This window comes from Magnolia sinica, chromosome 1, assembly GCF_029962835.1.
Source record: "Magnolia sinica isolate HGM2019 chromosome 1, MsV1, whole genome shotgun sequence".
Classification (NCBI taxonomy): Eukaryota; Viridiplantae; Streptophyta; class Magnoliopsida; order Magnoliales; family Magnoliaceae; genus Magnolia; species Magnolia sinica.
In genome coordinates, this window is record NC_080573.1 from 75,252,622 (window position 1) to 75,261,814 (window position 9,193).

A 9,193-nucleotide genomic window follows, 5' to 3' on the forward strand; every position below is an offset into this window, starting at 1 on the left:
AGAATCCTGGGGGCATCACGCCCACAATTTGCGAAAGAAGAAGAATAAATCAAGTTATGTATAAAATGCATAAGACCAGATATTGCATTGAGTCTTATTAGTCCGAATATACAAACCTTTCGAGATCTGATCGAGAAGGCTTACAATGTAGAAAATGTTAGTATAAAAGTGTTCGATTCTCATATGAGCCGGCCATTTCAAAATCTCAAAAGAACTTCGACTGATATTACCGAAGAGGAAAGAAAAATGAAGAATTATTAGGATGAATAATTCAAAAAAACTTTAGTGAAAGAAATATGAGTGAATCCACGACTAAGAAAGTAAATAAAGGATTCGGACGATTCAAGAATTGCGGGAAGTATACATTTGAAGAAGACGATAGATGAACCAATTGTTGGGTGTAGAGAAAATCAAATTGCTATCACCAAAGTGTCCGAAGAAAATGAGAGAAAATGATTACTACTATTATCATTGTTTTCTTGGACATCGAACTGAGAATTGTTTCGTCTTGAGGAATATTTTATAAAAAATGATGAACAGTGGTGAAACAGTCATAAAGAAAACGTATTGCATAAGAGAAAAAGTTATGACATGCAATCCCGATTGAAGATAGTCATGATCATTTAAAAGAAGAACAATATTCTGATATGGACACGACTCATCATATCTTTATGATCAGAATGTGAAGCCACAAGACAAGTATATTCACAAGACTGGGGGCAAGTATATTCTTGAAGATCGCTGCAATTTTGATTTTGAAGATTATCATTATAATACTTCCCAATTAAGAGGGGGCAAGACAAGCATAATGATGAAAAAGCTTTAAAAGGCAATACCATATATTCTTCTCCTTATATAAAAGGAAGATTCTCAAGCATATCAAACATATCAAATTTATCACCAACCACCAATGATTATCGCCAAACGCCAATAAACTATCACCGATTATCACCAAACGCCAATAAACTATCACTGATTATTGCCAAACGCCGATGATTATCGCTGAACACCGATATTATCGCCATCACTACTCATTACAGACCACTATTACAAAAGTCATTATCATCAAACTGATATTATTACCAAGTTAATATACTATTTTAAACATAAATATTATCAAGGATAGTATTTTCAGCAATGTCAATATATCATTTATCAATTTATCATCTTTTTCAGCAGAGTGTTACACATAAGTCTTACAATACCGATGGTGATTTATCATCTACGGCAGCGAAATGCTACGCATAAGACCTACCACAATCAGCGATACGTTAAATATTATGCGGGCAGCAGTGAGAAGCCAGTGGCCCTAAAAAGCCCACAAAGGCCATCACATGCCTAGACCCATGCGAGCAGCGGATGAAGCCAGCAACTAAAAGCCCTAAGCGGGCAAAAGTCCACAAAGGCCAGTCGCGCGTGAGACCAATGCCGCCTGTATAGCTTTCGATAGTGTCATAGAGGAATGTGAGAGAAAATACCCTCCCGTGAATGGGTCTAACCTGGCAGACAAAGAAAAAGTGGGCTGCAGTGTGCGCTCTTTGGCTCGTCCATAGATAGGCCAACCATGCATAAGACCCCTCAGATTCCTGGTTTAATTCCAGTGAAAACTCATGAGGATGGCTCTCTAAAGAAAATTACCCCCTCATCGATGAACTGGTGACTTTCGATTTGGTAACCTAAGGTAGCCTTGCACGCCCTGTGAACTCTAGAGAGTTACTGCAACCAACCCTATACGTAAAACTTACCAAGTTCATTGCCCCAATATCTTCACCAGGCCCCTCTGATGGATCACGGTTTGTGAACTTCCCGGCTACGATAAGTCCAGCAAACTCATAAGAGTAATAAAGACCATTCGTGTAAGACCCGACTCCAACTACTTATGAATCTAAAAAACTTTACCCGCTTCATTATTCATGAGCTTAAACTATGTGTGAATGTGTCTTGTCCAGTCAAGTTAAGTAAAGTTAAGTCCAGTTAAGTTTAGTCAAGTCAAGTCCAGTCCAGTCAAGTCATGTCCAGTCAAAGTATGTTTAGTCAAAAGTATACTAGCTCTACTACTCAAGAGCTTAAACTATGTGTAGCATCAAAATGCTGCAAATACATATGTTTGCCTATTTCACTTAAAATATGCTCAAATATGCAATTGCCTGATATGATAAAGTAAATCATGAAAATCTCAAATACTGATTAAACAACATATAGAAATGCATATATTCACCTATATGTTTGAATCGGGTTCAGATTATAGCGATAACAAGTTTGTTCAAAATACTTACTACTTTCTATTCAAAAGTTAATTCTTCAAGATCAACTATATGAATTGTAGATTTTTTATTATAAGCTGCTTATCCTTCCGAAGAGAACTATAATGTCTTCCTGTCTCTTGCTTTTTTGATGATGAAGGAAGGTTATTTCGTAAAATTTGATACGGCAGAGGAAGATGAAATCGTAAAGAATCATCATTTTCTTCTTGAATATCTGAAAATTTAGATGCATTCTTCCAATTCTTCAAAGGAGCACTAGATGTTATCCATCCTTCAAGAGTATCAACAGATTTCATTTTATAAATATTATCTTCCAAAGAAATCCTTATGCAAAGTTGGCCTAAATAGGGGGCATGATCTATTTCTTCAAAGTAATTTATGTCTTGGTTTTTCTGATAATTTCTTATGCGCAATGGAGGAATCGATATGGCACAATCAACTGGGCAATAATCTCACACTAAGTAATATTGATGAGCCCACAACGCATCCAACTATAAGAAGCATGAATTGGATAATTATATCGGGGAATTATGAAGCGTGATCTAGTGTGAACGTTCAAAAGTTGCTTCCATATCAAGGCCCAATTATATAGTCTGATGTCATAACTTCTTATTATTCTAGTAATGATATTACAAGTCTCCGAGTACTGGACCTAATGGAGACAAGAAACGAATGTTCGTCAAAAGAGATAGAACCATCATCAGTCACTTCTATGTCCTCTGGAAAGCTAGTAAATGAAAATTGAAAGAAGTCTTCTCTATTTTTCTAAATCAACAAAAGTCTAAGGAAAATACACTCCTAGCCAGCCTATGAAGAATTGCTAAGGAGCACAAACTAGAAAAGACTCAGCGGCTGACCCTCTAGAACCGAAAATGACATCTCCGAAAGCATGATATAATGAGCAAAGAATGCAACAAATGCAATGCAAAGCACGCTGACAATCACAAAGATGAAATGACTAAATCACTATTGTATTGTAAATATTACAATAATTCTAAAAGCTTTCAATATATTTCAAAAATATCAATACTTTATGAAACTAAATTGAAAAATTATGATATCTTGAGATACTAATTCCAAATAATTTGGCAGGAAAGATTATCATTTGAAATCCTGGATTACGCAGACTATGAATAAAGGAGACAATTGAAGAAATTGTTGTAGTAGGAGCAACATTAAAGAACAATTCCCTAGCCACGGAGTTCAAAGAAAGTATCGTTGAAGTTAATCGAAGAGGTTGTTGTAGCAGGAGCAACATTGAAAGATAGTTCTCTGATCAAGTTACTCAAAAATGGAGTCGTCACAACTATTACAGTGGCAAGTTTCGATGAAAAGAAAATTGTGCGAATAAGGGAGTTAAAACTGTGGAGGATGCAATTATAGCCATGTTCATAGAAAAGAGTTCTATCTGATTGATCACTATGAAGACAGAGTACTTTCGTTGCTACCATTATCCTCCTTATTAAAATATTCATTCAATGCTTTTGATTGGGGGCATTCAATCTTCTATTTGAGCATGATCATTTAGTCTTCCATTCGAGCACGATCATTCAGTCCTCCGTTCGAGCACGATCATTTAGTTTTTCGTTCGACTACAATTTTTCATTCTTTCATTCAAGCGCGAGCATTTAGTCTTCCATTCAAACTCAACTATTGAAGATCTCCGTTCAAACGATCCTTCTCTGACATGAAAGGATTTTTGTGCAGAAGAAGATCGATCCTCCATTTGATTTCGTAAAACAATCAAAGAAGGATTGAGGGGGCATCTATTGGGGTACAAAAAATACATGAGTATATAGGAGTTTATTTTGTTAGGCATTAAGGATCCATGATAGGTAGCCCTACCCATTACACAGCCCTCTCTATCATCCCTCTTTAGAAAATCCGTCGCCATGAATAGTGCTGTGATGAATAGTTCCACGAAGAATAGTGCCGTGATAAATAGTGTTGTGATGAATAGTTCCATGATGAATAGTGCCATGATGAGTAGTTATGGGATGAATAGTTGCACGCTGAATAGTGTTGTGCAGGGTGAATAGCGTTGTGCAGATTTGATGGGTCTATTGCATGGTCGTGCAATAAAAGGCCTCCACAGCCCCATGCTTTGCAGTTTTGATGGCTCCCTTCGTAATTCAATTTTCGATGCATACAACAAGTGTTAACTCGAAGAAAAGGATCTTAGACCCGCATAACACCTCTGTTGCTCTGACGGATGCAAAATACGTCGAAATGCTACTAAAATTGCCATTGAACTGCTTCTCCTTTCATTCATTACATTAATTCTCTATACTCTGTCTTAGAATCAAGGGATAAGAGGATATAATTGAAACTCAGAATTAATGAAATTTACGATGATGAATGTTCTTCTATTTTCTTTATTATTATTGAATGATAATTCCCATATCGAAATGCCTTCATTTCTATTTGAAACACGAGCAACTGCTACAACATAATCCATTCCAAATTCAGACTCGACTTAGGTCCGACCGAAGCGTAATGCAGAAAAGCTACAGATTGCGTAACTTGAGGCGGTTTGCAAAAATTCCAAGTTGGTGCATAAGGTGGAACTTCACAACTATAAATAGGAGTCCCTAGGGCATTCCTAAGTATCATATAGGGTTTAAGGAGTGGAGAGCCACCACCAAGAGTTTTTCTTCTTCTTCCTTAATTAATTTTATGCTTTTCTTAAGAGTTCTTAGTTTAATCATGTCTATGGTTGGCTAAATCTCTTTGCTAGGTCTAAGAGGTAAAGCTTGTAGCGTGATTGGGATGTTTACTTTGCTTTGATTCATGTTTATGTTGAACTTCATTGATTTTTAGTTGATTTTAAGGAATATTTTCAGTTTTCAATGGTTTATTGTGATTCAAATTACATTAGAGTCTGCGATAGCTTTGAGTATATTCTTTTCTTATTTGAGATTGTGGGATTGGTAAATCCTGTTGTTTGTCATTGTCTCTTGGGCATGGTTTGGTGACGGAATCCCTTCCAAACCTTCACAATTCTCCTCCATTGAGGCTAGATCAATGAGAAAGTTCAGAGATTTGATTATCTTTCATTCCAATTGGATAAGATAGGACTCTGATTCTAGTTGGATCTCTTGAATCAAATAAGGTAACATCCTGAGAGCTACAAGTGGATCCATGGCACCCTAGTTCCCACCTTTAAATTCACAAGTTTCAATTACATCATTCATAATTACTCTCTCTAATATTTCATATTTAGATTTAGATCTTCTTATAGTTCTACTTCTATTTACTTTTAGAAATGTATGAGATTAGTCCCTATGGATTCGACCTTGGCCTTACCGAGATTATTACTACATCGCGACCTACACTTGGGGTTGTGAACAGGGGGCAACTGACGATTGACAGTTTGTGAGAAATAAATTTAGGTACGAAAGAAGAACTATGAAATACGTTCATAAATGTTACTCTTCCTGAACAAGAAGCCGATCAATACATCAAACTGCTAAGAGAAAACAAAGATGTGTTCACTTAAACATATGTAGAAATGTCGAGTCTAGAACCATCAGTAGCAATGCATCGACTAAATATCTCCAAAGATAAGAGGCCGATCAAGCAGGCTCAGAGGTGATTCCATCCAGATTTAATACCTTTAATAGAAGCAGTGAATAAACTGATCAAGGTTGGTTTCATTAGAGAGGTTAAATATCCTAAATGGATATCAAATATTGTCCCAGTGTTCAGGCACAAAAAATATTCCATTGCATGTCCATTGTATTGGTCAGAGAATTTCATAGTGCAGATCCTTCCCAGGGTTGTGCACTCCTTATTTTGGAAAAAATGAGTGAATGGGGGTATTTTGGTAAAAATGAGTGAGTAGGGGTATTTTGGTAAAAATGAGTGAGTAGGGGTATTTTGGTAAAAATGAGTGAGTGGGGGTATTTTGGTGGAAATGAGTGAATGGGGGTATTTTGTTAAAAATGAGTGAATGGGAGTATTCTGGTAAAAATGAGTGAGTGGGGGTATTTTGGTAAAAATGAGTGGTTAAAAGGAGTGGAAAGGGTTATCTTGGTAAAAAGGAGTGGATGGACATTGCCTTGCATTAAGGAAGAGGTTGGTGATCACCACTATTTAAGGAAGAGGTTGTGAACAGTACTATTTAAGGAAGAGGTTGGTGAACACCACTATGTAAGGAAGGAGGGTGGAAGTTGTATGAACAAAGAAGTGGTGGTGATCACCACTATGTAAGAGAGGGATGCTTATAAATACCCCTCCCCATGACACATTAGAGGGGTTGGTTGGTTGGAAGACATGATGGAAGCTAGGAGAGAGGGAGCATGATATGGCCTTTGCGCCATCCGTGCAATGGATATGGCCTTTGCACCATCCATGCAATTTATATGGCCTTTGCGCCATCCGCATAATGGATATGGCCTTTGCGCCATCCGCGCATTGGGTTGCGCCACATTTCAAGGGATATGGCCTTTGCACCATCCACGCAATGAGAATGGGAAAAATCCCTCTTCCAAAGCAACTTTGTCTTAAAGATAGGTTTGCATGAACTGCGTAACCTCCTGGAGAGAAAGCCTCTTGCTCCACTTAGTGTGGAGCATTGTCCACATGCACAGTTCCTGCGCCACTTAGTGTGGAGCATTGTCCGAATGTAAAGCTCTTGTGCCACTCCTATTCCTCAATGTCTTAATGCAAGCCTTTTGTTGTCTTGAAGACTCTCCCACGTGCCACTTCTATCTCTCAATGTCCTAATGCAAGCCTTTTGTTGTCTTGAAGACTCTCCCATGCGCCACTTCTCTCTCCCCTTTGTCTTAATGAGAGGCTTTTGTTGTCCTAAAGCTTGCTCCATGCACCATTTCTAAAGGGACTTTGTCCTAAGGTTGTCTCCTTGCACCACTTCATGTGGAACAATGTCCAGACATAAGGCTTTTCTTGTCCTAAAGCCTCCTTGGTGCGCCACTTCATGTGGAACTTGTCTTAATGCATGGACTTTGTCCCAAAGTAATCCCCATGCACTCCATATTCTCTGTCTAAGCTTATGCATTCCCACCTTCAGACAGATGGCCTCTACTCCTTCAGAAGTTGAGTATCAAGGAACTCCTAAAGGAGAGAGAGAAAGTGAAGTATGATGGAAGATTCGCACAACCCAAGTTTGAAGAATTCTCCGTTGTTTCCTCAATTATGCACCCACATAGCTCAAGGAAAGAAAAGGGAAATGTGAAGCATAGATAGAGAAAGAATTCCAGGTGAAAGAAAGTTCGTCTGTACGATTAGAAGGATGATTAGAACTTACCACATGACCAGATCAAGGGTTTCAAGTCCATATAACCTATTCGCCTTGGCGATGAACATCAAAAGCATCGAAATGTTGCCAAAATTGCCATCAGACTGTCTTATCTTTCATTCATTATGTTGATTGATTGTACTCTGTTTTCAAAATTAAGGAAATCTGACGATGTAAATGAATTCATAATAGATATCCTGTGATCATTGTTCTCTCATCGAATTCTTTGTTATCATTGAATAAATCCCCAAATCAAATGCATTTGTTTCTTGTTGAAACAAAATGGTGACTCTACTGGGAACTTTTCAATGATAACTTAGAAAATATTCAGAGAGCATTTATCACTTTTTGGCGTCCATATAGACGCCAAAATGGCGACTCTCTGTGGGAACATCCTCCCCTTCATCGCTAAAAACAAATTATAATTTTATTTAATCAAAGTAACTAACACTCAGTTCCGAATGACAAGTATACCGCAATGGCCTTTCTCCTGACTAACATGGTTTTCTACTTCACATCCAACGGATTTCCACCAGAAAGTATCGGAGAAGATCAAATCAGTTGCGATCAAGGATAGACAATACCAGGTAATATTCGGAATAGTTTTTGCTTTCCCAGTAGCGCAACAAGATGATGAAGAATGGATAATAGTGACATCTGAAAAAATGAAGGGTTTGATCTTCTCTCACAAAGAATATCGTCATGCCGAATATAGTTAACGGACCGATCATGCACAATACTATGAGCGACTACCATGAACAACAGAAAACCTTGAGGAAAGCCTTCAGATGAGGAGTTAGATCAACTGAATTAGGTGTTGTTTGCCAATGAGAAGTTGAATCAATTAATGAATTCATCAGTCAATAGAAAGCCCTGGGGGCATCGTCACAACTTGCTAGAGTAGAAGAATCAAAGTTAAGCTACTCAAGTCTCATATGAACTGGCTACTTCAAAATTTTAAGAGAGCAGCAACGGATATTGCCAAAGAAGAAAAGAAGAACAAAAATTGTCAAAATGAATGAAGAAACTCCGATAAAGAGGACATGAGTGATTCTACAATTAAGAAGGTAAAGAAAGAGTTTGGATAATTCAAGGACTACGGGAAGTCTACAATTGAAAAAGACGATATATTAACTACCGAGAAAATCAAACTTCCATGACTATAGTATTCAAAGGAAATGAAGCAAAGAAGAAAACAATATGAAATAAGAGAGAAAGTAATGACACATGATCCCGCTTGAAAATAGTCACTCGATAGAAGAATAAGCGAGAAGAAAGTAAAACAAGCATATTCACCATGGGGGCAAATTTTCATCAATATAACTGTCATTTCAACAAAATATATCATCTCTGAATGTATATGCAGTTTTGATTAAGAAGATTCATGGCACAAAGCTTCTCAAGCATATCAGACATTTCAAGATTTGGTTGAAGAGGCTTACAGCTTAGAAAGGATCATTACAATGGTGTCTGACTTTTATATGAACCAGTTGACTTTGAATCTTAGGAGAAATTCAGGAGATACAATTGAAGAAGAAAGAAAAGTGAATGGGCAAGGAATATCTGACATAAGAAACACGACTAAACATACGGTCAAGAAAATAAATAAAGAATTTACACAGCCCAAAGATTGTGGATGTATTCATTTGAAGAGGATGATATACTTTCC